Source organism: Rhipicephalus sanguineus, chromosome 6 (assembly GCF_013339695.2).
Source record: "Rhipicephalus sanguineus isolate Rsan-2018 chromosome 6, BIME_Rsan_1.4, whole genome shotgun sequence".
NCBI classification, from domain to species: Eukaryota; Metazoa; Arthropoda; class Arachnida; order Ixodida; family Ixodidae; genus Rhipicephalus; species Rhipicephalus sanguineus.
This window is the reverse complement of record NC_051181.1, coordinates 124,223,937-124,245,727: the sequence shown is the minus strand read 5'-3', so window position 1 is coordinate 124,245,727 and position 21,791 is coordinate 124,223,937. Positions and strand designations below refer to the sequence as shown.

Genomic DNA, 21,791 nt, shown 5'->3' with positions numbered 1-21,791 from the left:
AGGTATCCTTTTATTGTCCTGTCATTGTTAACACTTGATTGGTCTGCACGCTTTCCTTAAAGCGAAGAACCAACCATTTTCTAGAGAACAAGTAATTGACCCTGAAACTGAGATAAGCTGAGTGACCAGTTCGAAAACTGCTGACAGCGGCGCATTTATATTTTTGTCGTAGTTTAACGTGTCCCGCAGTACGGTTCTACATTTCCCGCATGAAAGCACGCGCATCGCGTGCCAAGTGAGAGATTTATGAAAGTCCTTCGATACAGTCAACGCACCCTGGTATGCAGAGACATAAACAAAACTTAAACGAAACTAAGATAGTTATTACCACAATGCGCCAGTCGTGGTGCCTTAGCCACTCTGGCGCCACGCTGCTAAGCTCGAGAACCTGGGTTCGACTCCCGAACTCTGCGGCCGAATTTCGACGGAGGCAAAATGCACCGTGTGCTCAGATTTAGGTGCACGTTTAATTAAGAGCTTCGGGTGGCCAAATTAATTCACAGTTTCCCATTTGGGCGTGCCTTCGAATCACGCCGTGATTTTCTCCGTAGGGCTAAAGAATTATTAAACGAAAAAAAAAGTTTTATACAACGAGGGAGGACAATGCATGAACTAGACAGAGAGTAAAGCAGGACTTGCATGTATGCCGCCTGTTGTAACCATCTCCTTTATCGTCGCACTGTTTCTTTAAATGCTACCCGCCACAGTGGTCTAGTGGTTACGGTGCTCGACTGCTGACCCGAAGGTCGCCGGATCGAATCCTGCCCGGGGCGGCCGCATTCCGACGGAGGCGAAATGTTAGAAGCCCGCGTACTTAGATTTAGGTGCACGTTAAAGAACACCAGATGGTCAAAGTTTCCAGAGCCCCTCCACTACATCGTCCCTAATAACCATATCGAGGTTTTGTGACGTAAAACCCCGACAATTATTATATTATTATTGCTTCTTTAGTGCTTAGGAGGTACTGATGGGCAAGTTGTTTGTATGTTATCTTGAGAACATCAGCGCATAATTTTGAAAAACACGAACAAACAGTGACACACACAATGTAGGCACCGTACCACAAACTTACTGCGGCGCCAATTGATTCCACGTCTGCGTCTCCATCAGTGTGTGCCGAAGAAGTGTGCAGAAAAGTCAAACCTCATCCACTGCACAGACGGTGTTCAGCTGCCCAAACATGTAGTACCTATAGCGTGTTAAGTTGTGTTCAGCGCCCGTGTGGTGTGTGCATACGTCGGCAAACTCACACAGACTCAGATCGAGCCGTGGGTCTGAGTCTGAGTGAGTCCGCCTCAGTAATATTTTGGTGAGCTTGAGTCTGTGCGAGTACGGTTGAGAAAAATTTGAGCGAGTCTGAGCGAGTCCGGTTGAAAAAATTTTAGTGATTCTGAGTGCGAGTGAGCACGAAGCGCAAGATATATTTAAGTGAGTTTATGTGAGCTCCACTCTCTTTGCCATTCTACGTGTGTGTGCGGGCCAATCTTGGTCTGTGCTTTCCAAAATATTGCGATGCTGTTCTCAGTGTCTTTAGTGCCGTTGTATGTCGTGCTGGAAGTGTTCTCTAAAGAAGAGATAAAAAGGAAGAGAGGCGCTAGGCAACTTTGTTTCTGCCACCATCAGGTAAACGTTCCCAGAACGTCCCGAGGGTCGCTGTCTCCCTCCCGCGTCCCTGGATGCACTGCTGAGTGCTCACCCAACCAAGTTTTTGCAATGCCTCGGTGACTCACGGCTTATTTGCGTCCGCGCGCGCCTTGCGACCCTGAGCTAAGTCTTTTCCTCGTGAGTCAACGTCATTATCGCGGTGTTCTCGTGGCTTGTCGGTACACGACTGAGACTTGTGAGCGCGCGACGGGACGCAGACCTCTTCCTTCGAGGCGCCTTTGATTACGTCACGAGAGCACTTACACGGAGTGTCACGTTTCGTAGACCACGTGTGTGTGTGTGTGTGTGTGTGTGTGTGTGTGTGTGTGTGTGTGTGTGTGTGTGTGTGTGTGTGTGTGTGTGTGTGTGTGTGTGTGTGTGTGTGTGTGTGTGTGTGTGTGTGTGTGTTTCGCGCGTGGAGAGTGGGGCCTGTGTTCTAAACAAGGGGTTACAATGCCGGCCAAGCTCATCTGGTGCTCACGTGTCGTTGTCAGCTGAGTCAACCGCGACGGGAGAAGCTCAGCGAATGTGTGCCTGCTGTGGATGGCTTGGAACGCGCCTAAATAACAACGGCGCGTGCCATCAGAAACTGATGTGGTGATGTTCGCTGGCTGGAACGTCGCAGGCCATGTCGCGTTCCTTTTGTTGTATTTCCCGTATAATGAACACCCTGGCCCGTTGGGGCTCATAGCCTTACAGATAATAAGCATCGTATAAGCTGTGCCTCGCTATTGTTTAAGACGAAAGCCTTAGGTGCCTCATCAAAGGCGAGAGGTGGCTGTCGGCGTCAACACGCAGTGATGCAAAAAATCGTCATGTGATGTTGTCATCAAAAACAAAAAAGACTTGAATAACACATCTCAACCTGTATTTGCCTTATGAGCTCTATTTGCCTTGTGAGGCGCAAAAATATTTCGAGGGGGAGGGGTGGATTAAGAGAATCGACAGAGAAAAAAAAAGATGGCTTTCGCCTTCGAGTCGCCTTAGGCGAAGAATGCCTAAGGGAGAGTATGACTTTTATACCGGTGAGGCATTTAGCTATAACAACCCTTGCAGAACAACCCTCCTACTTTATGCCTAGCGATATGATAAGTGATTTAGGCAAAGTCTTGAGAAAGCTAACAAAGTACAAAAGTATGCCAAGCTAGACTGCTCGCGTGCACGTCGTTAATTACGCGGGACGCGACCTGTGAGAATTCTTCAAATCGTTCTATTCTCCTCGTTCTCTCTCTCTTTTTTTTTCTTACCGACAAATCTCAGCATTGATGGTGGTAGTGTGTCGCCAATCCTGTGACAATGGGCAAAAATCGTTACAGAGTGCGGTCCTACTGTCACGTTTGTCTTACAATAATTTTTTATGGTGCGCATGAAAGGATAGCCGAGCGCAAAATGTGTGATTACTGCGTCTTTTTTTATCCTCTCAAGAACTATTTCTAATATTGTGAATTATTACAAAGGCGATAGTAGATGTGTAATCGTGTGATATGAAGCGGTATTAAAAGAATAAATCAACTGAAGCTTGCGACGAGAGGTTTAAACGTAAACCGAAATATTCAAGTTTTTCTATAACGACGCATTCTATGCATAGAAATGCGGTCGCTAAATAGCTGCACATTATCATAACTCGGCTAACGGTGAAGCTACACCGAAAAAGGAATACAGTTGAGATGCATTAGCAGCAAGACTACATGCGTGAAACAGCATAAGTGTGCATTTCAATAAAACGGCTTTGCTTTTTAAGTGCACGCGAAACCTTGTCATGATCGTGGTGGTGCTATGTTCAAATTTCTCTCTCTCTCTCTTGTGCGTGTGTGTGTGTGCTTGTGTGTTTTCATATTATGACGCTTTTTTTCTCTTACCGTTATGAAGGTTCATTTAGACGTTCCATCACTGTGGTCGTGTTCTCTGGTATATTTCACACTGGAGTGCATGCCACCATAAGTGGAAAAGGAAGCCTCAGAACATACATTACCAAGCCTGACGAAAGAGTGAGGCTGTGCGTCGCCATATTGCGCGCTTTGACGCCCCCTCGCGGCACTTTTTGTTCTTCCAGGGAGCGGGGGTGGAGCAGCCGTGTCCCCTCCGCCAGGCGGCGTCGTCGGCGCAGATGCACGGCGCCGGGGCAAGTGCAAGTGGTTCAACGTGGCCAAAGGATGGGGCTTCATCACCCCGTACGACGGCGGCCCCGACGTATTCGTCCACCAGGTACGTCCACCTTCAGGAACACCCGTCGCCATCGACATCAAAGTCACACTGAAGAAACTGCGTAAAACAGCAGAGGGACGTAAAGGCGGATGAACACAAGCCTGTACCAATAGGCGCGCACTCGGAACTGACGTCATGAGCGGGGCGGCTGGTGGCTCCGCCTTCGGAGAACATCGGCGCGTGCGTGAGCGGGACTATTTCTTTAGTCGCGGAGGCGACCGGCTCCCGCGCTTCTGTCGTGTGGGCGGGGCCTCTCCTGTCTTCTTAAGTTGTATCCGACTACAGTTGGTTGTTCGTCATCGTTGAAGCCATAGAGTTTCCTACAATATTTACTAGAGGGAACTGTGGCGCTGCGTTCGTTCAGCCACCATGGGAATGGTGGGTAGCGCATGGATTTGCCTAGTCTTCGTGCTTTCGGATTCGAACGCACTTGTGGCTTTGTTTATTGTTGTGTTTTGGCTTTTGCTTCAGATAAAAGAATGACCCGGTGTGAACATCGTGAGCTGATTTGAATTGGTCAACCTAAAAGGCTCAATGTGGTGAAGTGGGACTACTTAACTATTGCTGAACTTGGTCTTGCTACAACGCGGCTGCATGTCCACACGGAGCCAAAAGAACGAAGCTTAGGCAGAATCATGTACTACCCATCATTCCGGAGCTGGCTGAAGCGTCATGCGTTGCAGCTACCATAGACACTAGCGCCAGATTTCTATCTGTACTATTATGGAACTCCATGATTTGAACGAGGGCGCTTCTGCTACTAACGGTGGTGGCTCATCACATCATATATCCACTTCTGTACGTCTGCTGCACATTGGAGTGGGTTATTGCATGGACGCATGCTCGCAGTCGGCGAAGTGTTCGAAGCGAATGGGGCCAGGCTATAGAATACGAATGTCAGCTTGCCGAACTAGTACGAAACAGGACGAAGAGATCGAAGAGGCGTCAATAAACAGGTGACATAAACGGAATGCAGCTATGTGATCTTATCGTTGAGTTTTGGGGGTGATAACTCGGACCGACTTCATTAGAATGTGAACCGGGGGAAGGTTTACTGCGGAACTCACGCGGTTTGCAGCACGTGTTGTTACGGGCGTGACCTCTGTAGGTGTCTTCCCGTACCGTGTATACCTCGCTTGTTACGATTGATAGCCGCACTCGAGTCGCTTGAGCGCGCTTTCTGCCCTAACGCGGCCGCGATGCTATAGCAGCTTCTCCACGCGCGTGTATTGTCGCAGCAATAATCGTTTTGCACAGTACAGCTAGTTCCGTTGTGCTCTACGTGCGCTCGGAGTTTCTTGACGGACACCTTCGTTGCTTTACGAGCGAGTCAAAGTATGCGTCTCGTCTGTGTAGGGTATGCATACAGGTCGTTTGAGTTATGACCTGGCTGGATTTTATCGGCAAGCTGAAAGAAAAAAAAGCACGGTCATTTGCACAAATCTGCGTGTATGTTGTAGCGTTCGTATTTATAGCTGCGGCTTGGAGGAGGCTTCAGTATCCTGCTGTCCCGACCGTATATGCGATCGGCATCAGATCACTACAGTATCATACATGGACCTTCAGGAACCTATTGATGACATGAAGAGAATCCTATAGTGCACACTTCAGGTTCCTTCATCTAGACGCGTGAAGCAGCGCACAAAGACAAGGCACATAAGGAAGGAACAATTCGCCAAGACCAGCGCTGAAGCGGTGGTCTTGGAGAATTGCGTAAGGACACTGTGAATTGCGTAACGAGTTGGTGTTTTAAAGACCCTCCCATTACAAAGCGCTCAGGCATAATTAAGTATTATTGTCAGCAAGGAAGGAAGGAAGGAAACAGATAGGAGAAGGCAGGGAAGTTAACTAGAAAAAGACCTCCGGTTGGCTACCCCACGCTGGGGGATTAGGGAAGGGGAGTAGCAAAACGAGAGAGAGGAGGAAACAGATGAAGGAAAAGAGAGAGAGGCAGTGAATTCACTGCAGCGTGCGGGATTGCACCACCAGTCAGAGGCGTTCGCACAGCATCAAAAAAAAGTGTGCAGCTGCGCAGATTCGCGTGTTGTCTTAAGGACACGCAGTGGGTGCCTATCTCACCGATTCGCAAAAGGAAGAATTATGGCGTAGTGGGCCCTTCGCAACTGTACTTGCAGTAGGCATTCTAGGGTAGTTTGAAACGGCCAATGTTACGCGCACAGACGTTCGTCTCCTTGAGGCGCGGTTGAGGCATGCACCGAGAACCGGCTAGCAATCGAGAAGGCGATGCGCACGCGGGGCTCGATTACGCTATCGATTTCTACTCTTGAATGCGAAGTTCAAGCGTTCTCCAAGTTTTTCGGTGCGTGAGCTGCTCGGCAAGACTCCGACAGAAGTAGAAGCCGAATCAACGTAGTTCGAGAGGGATTCATAAAGTAAGTTTCGCGTAAAGAAGAAAAAGAAGTAAAATAGAACAGCTTAGACGGATGCCATGCGTCTGCACTCTCAGTGTCGCCCGCGCAATGTTCGCCCGTCGCCGTCCTGGAAGTCTCAGCGGGCCATAACGTTGGGGGAGGGGGGTGTTTCGAGCGAGCAGGCTTAGTCGTTCCGCAGCCCCGGGTTCGCATCCTGCTCTACCGACCTGACGTTTCCTTCCGTTTCTTTTCCGCTAAAAACCTCGCATGCTGCGCCGCCGCTTGTGCAAACTGTTAATCAAAAAAACCGTCGCGCGGGACCGCGCAGTCCTTAGCTTTTGCACCGTGTCGCCACCCCCGCTCCAGGAACGTCTCTCCCCGCTACTTCGAAGACAGCCGGCGCGTGCTGACGCGCACGACCGCCGACGATTCATTTGTGCGTCCATATGGTGTCCCGTTCGTGCACGTTCTCATTAGTTCCGTGCAGCGCTGTGGACCTAGAGAGATCAAGTCTTTGATTCTTGCTTGCCATGAACCTTGACCAAGTATCATAAATAGTGTAATCGTAAATAGTGTTTCGTAACAGTGTGTGCGTGCACGTGCGCTGTTATGTGTTTATCAGTGTATATGTCATAGTCGTTGCTGGGAAATTCAATGTTTTCCCGGAGCTAGTGGTCTCTATACTTTTGACGCCGACTATACGTATACCCGGCGGTTTTACCAAGCGCTCCCTTCAGCAGTTGCTGCTCTGTGACCAAGCATTAACGGTTGGTTGACAAACCAGAACGAACACTTCCCAACCACAAACCAAGAGCAAGAATCTATACAATGCATTTATGACTATGGCACTGTCATATGCTGCACGGTACTGTATAAAGGTGGCGTAAGCAGCAATCCTTGGGGAGTGCAGATGAAATGGGCGTATAGTTCTTAGGCGCCGGTAATAAAAGATAAGGGGGGGAGTAGGAGTGCACAACGCAGCTGCGTGCTCTGTGCGAAGTGTAGAGCAGCTTGGGTGGCGACTACGACTTATACTCTTGAAAAACTGAAATGAATTATTGTGCTCTTCGTTTCTTTTACAAAAGCGGCCCCACCACGACGCGTCGCTGGTGTTCTCGCCGTCTACGATTCCTCGCACGTGCCATTCCCGTCATCCTTATGCGATGGCTCAGTTTGCAGCTCACTTGTGACGGGACGGGTGCTGCTCGAAGAGATGGGGGCGTTGATTATACGAGCAGGAGGAGGAAAGACGAAGCTGACACACATATGGGAACATCCGGCTGGACCTATTTTTCTCTTTTTTTAAGCTTCGAAAGCTTGCTCATAGGCACAATACATGAAATTCCGGAGCCTTCTTTCTTTCTTTCTTTCTTTCTTTCTTTCTTTCTTTCTTTCTTTCTTTCTTCTTTCTTTCTTTCTTTCTTTCTTTCTTTCTTTCTTTCTTTCTTTCTTTCTTTCTTTCTTTCTTTCTTTCTTTCTTTCTTCGTTCTTCTTTCTTTCTTTCGTCCTTTCTTCTTTCTTTCTCATTACGCAATGCTCCATCCTAACTGTTTCCTTCCTCCATGCCAGGAATGGTACCTTCATTCACACGCTTACAGCGCAACACTTCAGTTGCTAGAAGGCAACGACGACGGTCACGCGTTCATGTCCAGGCAACAATGAAATCTAGCCAGGTGAAATGAGAAGTAACCTCGATAAAAGATCAAATTGCAGTATCAGAAACGGCTTATTGCCGACAAGCCCACGATAGAGAGAGAATCAATTATTGGAAAACGGCACGTACAAACATACGCGTGTAACCGGCGCACATTCGAGGGCCTAATTATTTGTGTACATACGCATTTCTGTACGCTCGCCACCGTTGGGTTTTTTGCGTACGACGCCGCCTGAATCTGTGAGGTATAAAAAAGCTTCGCTTAAAACTGAAAGGAGAAGCCGCATTTTATATCTTATACGGTTATTCTCTTTTTTTTTTCGCTGATTGAAACAATCGCGGTAGCTTTGCGTTCGTGAATAATGCGCAAGCTGTATGTTTCGCACAGTTGTCAAAGTTAGGCGAGACCGGTGACAGGGTACGCGCGACGGGGCGCCGCCACATCATGTGAACGCGTGCTGCGTAATATTACGCAACCGAAAACAAGCAAGAGAGAGAGTGAGGAGAGCAACGGAGCTTCTTATAAAGAACGAAAGCGCAGTAATTGTCCTCCATTATAGATATATACAAAGAAGTCTTTCCGGCGCAGGGCAGACGGGAACTGGCGCGCGAAGCACGAGATCTGAGCACATTCTGTCTCTTTTGCTCTGTAACTCGGAGACGTATTTCTTTCCTTTTTTTTTTTTTTCTTACACGCGGCTCTCTTCTTGAATCCGGGAAATCCCGAGGAGGCCACGGAGATGGGATGACTATGTGGCTACGAACGACCTCAGAGAAAGAGAGAGAGAGCTCATTTTTGGCGCTTATTTTTAGAATCTGGCATACACACTCTCGCGTGGCATACGCCCGAAATGCGGCCTGAAAACGAGTGGAACAAGAAGGAAATGATGATGAAGAAGAAGAAGAGTGTGCTTGCATGCATGCTCCGCTGAACGGAAGAAGAGCGGAGAATACGTATATACGCGTAGCTGTTATATGCCAACCGCCGGCGGCAGCTGGCTCGGTCGGACGCACGAACGGGACGCGAACCTACGACCGACATTCCTCAGCGCTAGCACTCCCTGGCGCGCGCGCGCGCGGTCTCTCGCACGCGTGAGCTCGTTTTTCTGGAGGGCGGTGGCACGCGTGCCTCAGAAGACCTCGCCTTTGTCAGCGATTTTCTTTTTTTTTTTCTTTTTGGAGCTGAAACCCCGAGAAAACGGTGCCGCTGTCTTTCTTGCGGTTCCTTCTCTCTCTCTCTCTCTTTCTCTCTCGGTTCGCAAGAAAGGGCAGGCCGGCACGCTTTAAGAGTTTGATTTCGGAGCGTATCATGTGTATTCGTCTCGGTGTCACAGCAGTGGACGCAGGCACGAGTTTGTATCCTTGCTTTGCAACTTTCATTTTTCAGTTGTCTTATAAGGAATAAGAAGGAGTTAGATTTAATACGGTGCTGAGCAATAACAGTGGGCTATTGCTTCGCTTTGGTTTATTCAGATTAGGCCTCTATTGTACGACGAGCCGTGGTGAGCGTAAAGTTTAAGTGGAGATATTCTAGATACAGAACAGTTTCGCGGAGAAAGTTTTGCTCGTTATACATGTATATAGACGTAGATAAATGAAGGCTGATAAATATGAGCGGCAGTTTATCGGATAGCCTCTGAGAAGCAGATCTGATGCTCTGACACTGCGTGGGCTAGAATCAACGTACGAGGGCTAAACTGAAATATATAAGAACCATGAAGGGAAGGGTTCATTCGATAGCAGCCGATAATGAGACAGAATGACAGTATCACAGATATTGCTGCTGTGACAGTTCAGTTTAATCAGAAAGTAACCGTAGATTCTTGAGACTGACACATTTGTCGCGCGATTAGCTTCAATGAATACAAGAAGGTCTGAACTCGATTAAGCCCGTTGGTTTGGCTTTATGGCTGGATGAAACAAGGTGAACTAAAACAAAAACTGACAGTAGAGAGAGAGAGAGAAGACAAGACTAAACTTCAATAAATCAATTACAACGCAGAACGATTACTGTTATGAGTGGCACTAAAACATGCCGAGAGAAAGGTCGCGCTCCTCCAATGTCAAAGTCGATCCCGAAGGGTTTCGCTAAACGACTCGCACTAGCGCGCCAGCGCTAAAAGGTCGCCAGCTCGCTGCGTCCTGGGAGGGGTGGAGGGGGGGTTAGAAAATGCGCGGCTTCGCAAACACGTGTTAAAAATGACGCAGCAGAAATAGCCGAAGCAGAAGAGCAACGGGCACCCCTCGGTTGATTTCATATATACCCTCCGCACTTGGCGACAGACTGTAGCCACAGCCTCCTTGGTAGCCCCTCTCCCTTCCCCCCCCTCTCCCTCTGTTCCCATACTCCTACAACGTGTTCCGCTCGATCGTTCCAAGCAGAATGCACAACGCGGCGGTTCTGTTACGTCGCCAAGCCCGGGGTTCCAGTCGGGAGCCTGTGCACGCAGTAAAAAACTGCGCGTTGCCATTTCTGCGAAATGGATGCTCTACGACGTGCGCCGGTTCAACTGCTTCGTTTCTCCCATTCCTCCTTCCTGACAGTTTTTAGCCCCTTCACCCCTCCCCCAGACGCTCCTGCCATGCCCGTCTCCCCCCTGGCCCTGGCCCCCACTCGCACTTCGCCCGTGAACCTTGAGCAGTCTGCATGCCTTCCCGTCGCCTACAACCCCGTCTCTCTCTCTTTCTCCCTCCCGCCTCCTCTTTTTCTTTCTCTCCCCTCGTGGCAGAGAGAAAGAGCTCGGGCTCATTGTCATCTCACAGAACCCCAGAACTGACAGCGAAGAGCGCGTGCCACGCGCCACCGTTCACCATCTCAGCCTCTCCTTGTTCATCGCGGAGACCGCATGCTTGCGTATTCCTTGCAGCCTTGCGCATATATGTGTCCCCCATCCCATCGCTCGAGTCCCACTGCCACCTTATTCTGCACCCCTCGCATGCTAGAGCCGTCGTTCCTTTATTTTACTCGTGGGTCGTTCAGCTATTCTTATTTATGTGGCGAGATACTAAGGACCATCTTTGTTAACGCCCGAGTACAGTTGGCGACGACGACTAAGATGGCGAAGCTTGCACGCGGTGCCTACTCGTGCGAACATTCGTCAGCATTTCTGTTTTTCTTTTGAGGCCGCATGTTTTGAAAAGGGGGGCGTTTCGTTTCGTTTCGTTTCTCCATTCTGGCTTTCCAGCGGTACGACAACTCTGTTCTTTAGGTGCAGCTTTTGAACGCGTTTACCAGCGAGAATAAGACAGGGACGGAGAAAGGACTGGACGCAAAGAAAAGGGAAGATGGGGCCAATATATTTAGAAAGTGTTACAGTTAAAGCTGAAAGTTGGGATAGTTGGTTTTGACTGGTAAAACGTATTGAAGTAAACACCAACTAGCCCAACTTTCAGCTTGAAGTGCAGCAGTTCGTTCGAGGCTTTGCACAAGCGCACCACCGCGATTGCCGGGGAACTCTCTGTGGGAGGCAGCGAGAGTTTCTTCAGGAGTTCCAGTGATGGTAATCGTTGCATGTGTATCGGTAAACTTTTGTTGGCAGGTATAAGGTCGTTAGGTGTCGACACGAAACAAGCGATTCACTAGAATTTGACAGCGCATGCCAGCTCCGTTCTAGCTTACTAGTTGTCGCAGTAGCTGTAGAATCATTGTTGTCGCAAATTGTGTGGCTCGCATAGTTATTAGGCATGCTATATAGGCCATCAATTCCTCATACTCAGACAGTCATACCTAGGTGATTTTCATAAAAAAGCGTTTTGAGGAAAACCTAGAAGTAGCCAATGACTCAATGTGCAAGATCCTGCACATCAATCCCTTGCATTTTTTGTTCTTAATGTGCGAGGTCCTGTGACATACTACAGCGAAAAGTGCGTGCAATAAACTAAGTGACATGTCGGAAGACTCCATAATGTAGCTTTGTTTACGCTTTTCGCGGCCCAAAACTTTTCTCAAACAATCGTAGTTGTGGCAAGTCATCTTCACTCTTTCTAAGCGTAAGGTTCGCACCCATAATTTATGAATGTCTCGTGAGAAAGTCCTATTTAATTTAAAAAGAAAACGCGCCTTGTTGCCATGGAATGGTCAATGTCCTCTAACAAAAAGAAAAAGAACTAAAAGCTGCATCGCTGCAAGCTTTCGGAACTGTTATGCCGTAGTCAGCTGAGCATACCGAATGATCACCTGAACATTACATCTGCAATTCAGAAATGGGCCGAACAGTTTATCATAGAGCACATACTGGACCTTAGGCTGCTGGCATAAATTATGCTGAAGTTGTCTAAAATTTGGATAATTTCCACAAAGGTGAAGCTCGATAAATGACTGTGAAGATTTACTTTTGGGCTATTTGCTACATATTCGCAATAAAACAGCGCCGGCGAAAACAAGAGACGGAGTAAGACATGCAACACAAGGCGCCTTGTGTTACGTGTCTTTCTCCTCGTCTGATCTGTTGTTTTCGCCGGCGCTGTTTTACTACTGATAAATGACTGCTCCTCGATAATGGTCATAGTACAGGCACGATATTTTTGTAGGGCAATTAGTTTTCGTAAGCGCAGTTATTACATTATTTCGCTACAAACTAACTTGAGTACGCCTCGGGAAAGCTTTTTGTATGCGCGTGCTCGCTTATTTCGTTCTTTGAACGAATGCTGCAGTAAGGCACATGGTCGCCCACATCTTGTGGTGAGCACCTCAGTCATGTTCCAAGCCTGTATAGCTGCAACGTTTCGTCTATTGTACGAGAAAACTGGGTCTTATATCACGCCTTACAATGATGTAGATAAGCGAAAGAATGACTTTCTGAATTTTATGTCAAACAAGAGCTCTTGCGTATTGAAGCGTTTCTCCTAAAATATGGCCGGCCCTGTTTCTGAAAAACTCACAAGGGTCCAATATTCATTCGCGAAACACGACTCGAAGGCGAAAGCCACCTTCTACTTTTTCTTTTCAGTCGATGTATTGATGCTTCTCCGCTCCCTTCCGAAACTTTCTGCAACTAACGTAGTTTTGTATGGCCTTCGGGATTGGAGGCATTGCAAGCTTTCTGCACCTCATTTGGCTTTGCACTGCCCCCGTGATCGGCCCATCTTTGACCAAGCGACGATTTCATGTGATGACGTCACAAATTCTGGCTACCTGTGACGTTGTGGTGACGTATCATGTACGATGATTTTTTGCATCACTCGTGTTGGCGCCAACGGTCAATTGGCGCGTTTTGTGATGAATCTAAGGCTTTCGCCTTAAAATAGACACAGTTAAACGGCTTCCATATGTTCACCGGCAGATGGGCCCTACATAGCATGTACTGCGCGTACCAAGCACTCTACATACCAATGTGTTCACGTCAGGGTCACGCGGGTCATGAACACACTCGCATGCCCCCTGCATCTGGGTCACCACTTCCGGCCTCTCAACGCGCACATTTCTTTTTCTTTACTCCTGGTAAGTCGTAAAAGTTCACCGTAGGCACAGCATCCGCGACGAAGAGTCGAGCTGTCCGCACCCTCTTGTCCCGACGAAATATTTCACCGCGATCCCCAACAAAAACGTCGCCAAACAGGTCGTGTCCGAGGTTATAGTTTTGTCGACACTAGTATCATCCAAAGCGACTTGTTTTGTGCCGTTTGAATTGGAGAACATTCACTACAAGCTGGTCAACTGGTGCCCTAAAAAAAGGAGATTGAAGTGAAAGAACGCACGAAATAAATCGCGAAGTGAAACAGCCACGAGCATTCCCAGCCACGTAGCCTGCTTTGTCCGCCGTGGCTTGAATGGTGAGCGCAATTTTGTTGCATCTTGTTGCGTCCGGTCTCGTTGCGGTTTGCTGGCTCTCTCTCCTGTGTACATCGACAGCCTGTACAAACTGAAAGAACGAACAAATGTTGGTAAGGTTCTGTAAACAAGCGAAAACACGACTAGACCACAGGACGAACTGAGGAAACAAGAATAAAACAGCAAAAACGTAGACGAATACCTTCGAGTTCAGTGGTGTGTCCATTCTTTGAGGTATAGTGGTCAACGTGCATATAGTTGGGAGTCATTGTTAAGATTGCGTCAACACCGACGCCGACATTGGGCCGTGGGTCCCCGCGCACGTAACGAAAAAAAAAAAAAAAAAAAAAGGTGCCGATGGCCGGCACAACGAGGTGCAGACAGTGGGTTCCACCAAAGGGGCTCTCGTGAAGTGTGGGTCCAGACTGTCCATCCAAGGGGAGAGGGAGGGTTGGGGTGCTGACCATAGGACAGTATGAAGTCTCCCACTCTCTCCAAGCAAGCGTCCCCTCTACAGTCTCCCTTTTTTTTTTCTTCACAACTTCAAACTCTGCCATCCCCTCCACTGAGTTCCAATTCAAGCTGTGCGCGCCGTGAACTGACCACCGCTGGGCAGGCACACACTGTTACGCCCAACCAATTGGTATGTAGAAAGAGGCTTTTCAGAGAGCGGCGAGCGAGCGCATGCGATGGGGGCTGCTGGCGGAAGTATATTTCAACAATCGGCGCAGGACCTCACGTTTCAAGCCTCAAGTCCCCATTGTCTCTCTCTTTCTTCTTTACTTCTTTGCCCTTTCTCTCTTCAGCACGCGTGACGCTTCGTTCTTTACTGCGGGGGTCGAGTGGCAAAGCTCGGCCAAATGAACAATGCAGTCCCGAATTCGCGTGTCGGCTTCGCTCCTTTTTTAGCTCCGTCGTGAGTACGGGTGGGTACATACGGTGTACGCACTCGGCTCCTCTCACCACCTCGGTCACTTCGTACAGAGTCCAGTTCACGCGGTCCAGTTGCAAAGCTCGCGTGGCCTTTTTTTTACAATCAGTCTTCATTCTTTTCCTTGTTTTTTATGTCTCTTTTTTATATACGTTCATTCACAGTTCATCCGAGTCGGTCTGTTTGATTGCTTGCATGCTTAGTCGATGGACCCACGCTTGACCACTGCAGTAGTACAGTAGAAACACCCTCCCATCTCGTAAAGCTCCTCTAGCGCAAAAAAATAAATAAATAAAAAGAAAAGGAGCTCAGCACGTCCCCTAGGCCATTGTCAAATCCGAGCTTTGCGTTTTATTGTACAATATGACCTCTTTTAAATCCGTGTTGGAAGAAGGGCAGGGAGGATTTCGTGGACGCTGTCCCTCCGCAAGGTTTCGGCTTCGCACGCGTCTATCTCCTTCCTTTGATTTCGTTTTGTTTCGTTTTTTTTTCCTCTTTCTGTTCTTACCTTCACTATGGTAGCCACCATACCTTCACGTTGGCGCATGGACATCGAACCCGCGACCGCTCTGCACGCGCCCCGTGTCGGGCTTGTCCGTGAATTAATCACCCAAGCATAGAAATAGTAAAGAAAAGGACAGCCTGTTAGTGAATCTTTTTTCTTTTTTTTTTTTCTTTGTCGGCGCGTTCGATTCGGTTCCCCAAGTGTAGTTTGTTCTGTCATTCTTCTTTCACCTCTCGCGAGGACACGCTCAATTGTCATGGTGATTTGGTCATTTCTTCGGGGCGCCCGCGCTGCTGACCGCTTTCGACGCGTCCAGCGGGCCGCCTTTTGCGACGACAACAAGAGCGATCGGCTGATCTGGAACGGCAACGTTTTTGCTTTCTTTTTTTCGGAACAGCAAACGAGGGGTCAGCAGTAGTACGATTGCGCTGTCTATGCAGAGAAGCTCGCCACATAGGCGTTCTTCTTTGCTATACGACCCCATCCTCTCTCTCTTTTTAACGTATTGTGAACGCGAGGATGTCCGGTCCAAATCCATTCGAGATGGTCACTCTTCTGCAGGCGACCGTGTTACGTATGCCCGGAAATATGTGCGTGAAGTGCGACCCGATGAGTGTTTCACGGCTCACCGTGGGCTATATTTTTCTGTATAGTATGACTTGCTGCTGGCCCATGTAAACTTGAGTAGGCGCGCCGTTGAGCTTGAAAGCTTTTAAGAGGCAAGAAAAAGCACATTAACACGTAGAACAAAGCACACGCTACGGACGCGGCTCATAGAGTATATAGTTCACGAGAAAATTCAGGCCACCGTGGTGGTTTAGCAGCCATGGTATGGTGCGCGGCTGGGAACTATTTAAACTAATCGAACGCGTACCCAATAGCGCACGGCTTCAGTTCTCGGTCACCGTGTCTGCATTTTGGTGCGAACAAAGAACCACCTGCTGGTCTAAATCAGCCAAGAGTCGTACAATATGCGGAGTGCCTCACAATCATATCGTGATTTTGTTGGCAGGATTTAATTCAATTTAAGGACAATGCATCTTACGAGAATTCGCTGCTGGTCTAGTTGGTTCATAATGATAAACTGCATAATGCAAGTTATATATGCACGAATCATTGAAGAGCACACACTGCGCTTGTTTCACGTTGTGTGTGCTCTTGTATATCCCGTACATAATTTACGCTCCGCAGTTTTCCATTAGGACAACGTGGTGGGTAAGATGCGAAGCGTTGGGTGGATACAAATAATACATTACTATCATATGCACAGTATCATGATGTTGCAAAAGAAAAAAATACAAACAAAAGTTCACAGCGTCGTGCGAACGATCCGCTCATGCGGAAGAACTGTGGCTCTTGCTGTTCCATTTTCCTTCCCGTTGTTTTATCGTTGCAGTGGCTCCTCTTGAAAACATGGCACGTTGCCCTAATATGAATAACTTCTTTCTTCTGTGGGTGCTGTTTAATTACATATGGCTTTGCCCACGGCAGTGGAAGTCCATCAACCGCGGAGTCATAAAGAATTTTGAACTTGCGAAGAAGAGCACGAGAAAGTAAGACAAAGAAGGCACAAGTTCTCAAGACGGGCGCAGAATTCTAACCAATAATGTGATTCTGGCCCAGACCATTTCGTTGTAATATCGCTTTTTCAAGGAGTCATTGTACCTGGAATATGGTGTAAAGTATTACCACCAGATAGATTGTTTCTTCTGAATTGTGCTCCTGTATCGCGGGTTCCATCCCGGCCGCTGCAGTCGCACTTTCGATGCAAGCGAAAATGCTAGAGGCCCGTGTACTTGGATTTAGGTGCAGGTTAAAGAACCCTATACGTGGTCGAAATGTCCGGAAACCTCTACTACAGCTTGCCTCATAATAATATTGTGGTGTGGGCACGTTAAACCCAGGCAGTAATTATTCTGTCTCTTCTTGACGAAGCGTTTATTCCTGCATTCCTCTGTTATCGGTTGAATGATGTCATAGCACATCAGTGAAATAAATGTTCATGTCATTAGCTGTCCTGCATGCGAGTAATGCATGCGGGCGAAACAAGGTATTGCTGTCTTTCCCGCAGTAAATGAGCGTGAGGCACTTTGGTTATTTTCGCTCTGTAACATAGATGCCTATACCCGCCACAATGGTCTAGTGATTATGGTGCTCGGCTACATTTTAGATGGAAGCGAAAATGCTAGGGGCCCGTGTACTTAGTTTGAGGGTTCACGTTAAAGAACACCAGATGGTCAAAATTTCCGGAGCCATCCACTACGGCGTCCCTCATAATTATATCGGGGTTTTGGGACGTGAAACACCAACAATTATTATAATATAGATTCCGATGACGTGCGAGAAAGGTGTACAGATGGCCCAATTGCTTGTCTCGGTAAATTTTCCACCAGAGCACCCAAAGGTTCGGAAATCGCTTTTTGGTGCATTTTCTTATTCAGCTAATGACATATACCACATGATGGTATATCTAATGACATATACCACATGATGGTAGTAATGAGCGGGAAATACAATTAACTATAACGCTGTCGAATTCATTCGTGACGCCCCAAATAATGTTTTCGCCGTAAAATAGAGAACGTTGGGCACTGCGCCCCGCGGGAAAAGAAAAATCACCTGATCTACAGCAAACTGGATCGCTTGGAATCTTTATACTCATAGAAACCTGTATCTTGCTGGGAAAGTTTGAATTAAATTGGACTTGGCTGAATGGAAAGTCTGACTGGTGGAAGGAACCGCTTGTTACGAACAGTCACTTTGTTAGTAACACTTAGTAGTAGAATGATTAAAGTGCCTTGGCGATTTTTGGCCATATAAAATGCTTGCGCCGTAAGGCACGATGCCTTCATCGTTGCAAGTGCTTTCTTTTTTATTTGCGTTAAGTATTCCCGCGTTTAAATTAAGACATGGATATTAAAGCAAGCTAACGATAATTATTCACAACGTGCTTTCATTTAATCGAATCTAATCTTTCGCTGCGGCAGGCTCCTACGAGGTTCAACGACAGTAAGCGCACTTCTGCCAATGGTTATGCGAGGTTTAAAAGCCTTCGAAATGCCAAGACCTCCGCCTGCAACGAAGGCGCAGGCGAAGCGCCGTGGTTTGGCAAGCTTCGATCCATTATAAAGCTTCGAAAGATGGCATGGCTGCCGCCTCCGCACCGGCGCCTTCTGGGAAGGAAACTAGCGCATTGCGAGGAGGAACAACTTTGTCCTTTACCTTTAGTTTCTTCACTTTCTGAGGTATGTACACCACTTAGGCATTAACAAAATATCATTGTAAAAAAGAAATCATGGTAGCGACAGCGAGCGGGGGAAAGCTGAGACGAGCAGCAATAAAAGCTGCAAGCACCGCGATCTCTTTTACTTCATTTTTAATCCGTCCCCCTCTCCCTCCTTCTCGGGAGAGGACCAACACTGACCGTGCACCCGAGGGCGCTCGCTCAAACTGGAAAACAGGCGAATCAAAACTGGCCGCTTTGAAAAATCGATGACGCAGTTCGGCGGGTGGGGGATACCGTATCCATGGCAACGCTTCGGAATTTTCTCGGTCCGTCGCCGCTGCTGCGTTGAGAGAAAGCCCGCGGTTCGTCTCTTGTCCAACCGGCGAGAGCGTTTTCGGTTCGCGATTTAGAGAGACCGCGCGGAGAGAGTGAGGGGGAAAGCGATTGAATGAGAGAGAGAGAGTTTATAGCGCGCGCCGACGGGAAAGGTTATAGAACGCCGCGGAGGAGGAGAGCCCTAAAGGGGAGAGGGTGTGAGCGATTGGGGAGGAGGTTTTTGGGAAAGCGGGGAGCGTTCGCCCGTCCTCCCGAAAGGTGGAACGCGTGATGGGCGATGGGGAAGAAAAGAGATTCCCGAGATTCTGAAAAACGTGTCCATCGATCGGCTTGGCCTCCCCATTCTCTTTTCCTTCTTTTCCCCATATGTCTTTCCTTCTCGTCTTTTTTTTTTTTTTACATTCATCGGTAGCTCCTCCGTCGGCCTCTCTGTAAGCGCGTGTCTGGAGCGGCAGGTCTTGCTGTAGCAGCAGGGGCGGACGAATCCAGACACTTTCTACAGATTATCGCGGGCTTTTCAGGAAATCTTTAAATCCTCCAATTTTGCGCTTTCAGGTGTTAAGGGTGCTTTCGAAACATAAAGTTCGAAGTGCGTGGCCTTGCGTCGTTTGAACTGTTATATCCGGAAATCACCGAGGATGAAAACTTTTCATCGCTCTGCTCTTGAACGCGTTGTTTGCTCTTTCTCTACCTCTAAGGGTAAGATTTTCGTTTTTCCGGATTCGTAATTCATATTTATGGACCATCGACAAACACGGCCTTTGCGATCAAGGGAGCCTCGCTAAGCCAAAAAATACGAAAGAAAGCAAATGACGGCGGCTCATCTTCAAGGCGTACCCGCTCGACTCTGTGGTTAGTTAATTGATAAGAACAATGGTAGATCCATTACACCAATTGAACGTTAATAGATAAACATTTTGTTTAAGTGCTCGGAGGTGAAATATTTACTGTGTCTGTTTAGTTCGCTTAATAAACTGTGTGGATACGGGCTTGCGCGCCTGAAATCCCAGCAAACAGCTTGTCGGTGGATGTTTTGCGAATTCGCCGTCCATTCTGGTGTCGCTGCGGGCGTAACTGCATAGTTGTGGAAATACGATTTATTTTCAGTTTACACTTCATTATGTGTTCATCCATTGTCCTTTTCGTCTTTCCCACGTGGAAGTTGAGGACGACTGAAAACAAAAATGCATAGAAGGTGATTTTAGACGCACCAGCAACTCTACACGACTGGTCTTGTCTTATGATACGCTTGCCTCTCGGCCGTTTTAAAGAGCGGAAAATTGTTTGAAGCAAAGCGAATCCTAAGAGCGAATATTCACGTACAAAAACCCAATAGAGACGACTAGGCGTGTGCGAATAGCGAATTTCTGAACCGAATCGAATACGAATCGAATAGTTTTCGAATAGTAAGAGAGCTATTTTCAAAACAGTCCTACAATTCCACAACATTTTATTTCAAACAAATGTTCACAAACTTTCAACGCAGTACATTACGGTCACTTTTAGCCAACTAAAAAAAACCATAATTATGAAAACTGAAGAAAGCTGGTATACAGCAGCGACCACAGCCTTCGAAATATTTTGTAACTGTAGGTTGAAATACAGCAGTGACTACTGTAATCAAGGTGATACTTTGTCGGCTGCTTTTAAATAAAACTGAGACATAAAAACGAATACCGCTGAAGATGTAACGAAACAGATAAACCTGTCATCAGAACATGGCCATCGGCACCAAAAGCATGTAAACATCTGTGTTAGACGCTAAGTCTTCAAGAACAGCTTACGCAAACACAGCACTTGCGTCTGTTGTCACTCGTGAAGCCGAATGCACTCGTAGTCTTCACCTTCGGTTACTACAAGATGAAGACAGGAACTCATTAATGCGATTTCAAAAAAAAAAAAAGATTTCAGAAAAGTAACGCCTTCATTCGTTAATTACTATAGCGGCTGTAGTCTCGTACAAGCTTGGGCTACATGCACGTTGGTAATTTAGTGATAAACGAAGAAAAATGATCTTTAGCTTTTCCAAAGTTTCGTTGTTTTATGATTCTCCCGTCGGTGCTGATTTTCTACGAAATTTCTACGAAGCGAGCTCTCTAACGCTATCGCGTTAAAAGCGTGTAAACTGTCAGAAGCCTATCTCATTTACTCGCGCAATTCCAGCACTCACCGATATTGGCTAGTTCTGGCTAGCCTTGACTATATACCTGCTGGCTAGTGCTAGCTGATTATGACTACCGTTGGCTAATGTCGACGGTCCGCTCTGATAACAATGCAATAAGCACCTTCAGTAATATGCCTCTGCATTTGTCCACCAAAACGCCTGACGCACCATGACAGTTCACCTTTGAAAAACTTCGACGCAAATTCTCATCCCTATGGCGCGATACTCAACACGGGCGATCCCGCTCGTATCTTTAAGCGGGCGCAGCCGCGAGCCCTAGCTATACGACGCGACGAGAGTGCACGCGCGGAGCAAAAGCGAACTACACACATATACGTTCGACATATATAAATACCGAAGTCAAGAATAATAATAATAAAAAACAATGAAAGCGATGGGTCGGTAAAACAAATCCACTCGGACGAAACGGCGCGGAGTCTGTAAAAGCGTAATATTTCACCGGGTCGATAAGGGAGTTATAAAAAAAAAGGTCCTGCCAACCCTGAGAGGAGAGTGGAAACAAGCGGAAATAACTCGAGAGAGAAATAACTACGAGGGGGAAGAGGAAGAGGCACTGATAAAAGGAGGCACGGGATAAAAAATGCCAAGGGCGGATGAAGCTTCAGGATATTGCGTCCGTTTCGTTCAACGCAGACCAAAGCGACATGTGTGTGTCTTTCACTCTCTCTCTCTCTCTCTCTCTCTATGTATGTATATATATATATATATATATATATATATTATATATATATATTATATATATATATATATATATATATAATATATATATATATATATATATATATACATAGAGAGAGAGAGAGAGAGAGAGAGAGAGAAGGACGGAGGGGAGGGGAGAGAGGTAGGGATAGGCAAATGTTTATTATCTAAAGCACCACGTTTCTCCTTTGGGCTTCACTGGCGAAAGACGTAGTATATTATCTTAGCCAGATAACTCGATTGAAGGAAAACGCTTGAAACTTC

The 21,791-nt window shown here is 47.3% G+C and overlaps 1 protein-coding gene across 1 annotated transcript in view; it reads left to right on the top strand.

The window, feature by feature from the left end:
- Positions 1–3,700: 3,700 nt before the first annotated feature.
- Positions 3,701–21,791, top strand: part of LOC119396335 (protein lin-28 homolog) — a 64,474-nt gene continuing 46,383 nt past the window's right edge. Inside the window, exon 1 of the mRNA XM_037663514.2 lies at positions 3,701–3,849. The gene's annotated coding sequence lies outside the window, so the exon portion shown is untranslated. The remainder of the gene's footprint in view (positions 3,850–21,791) is intronic.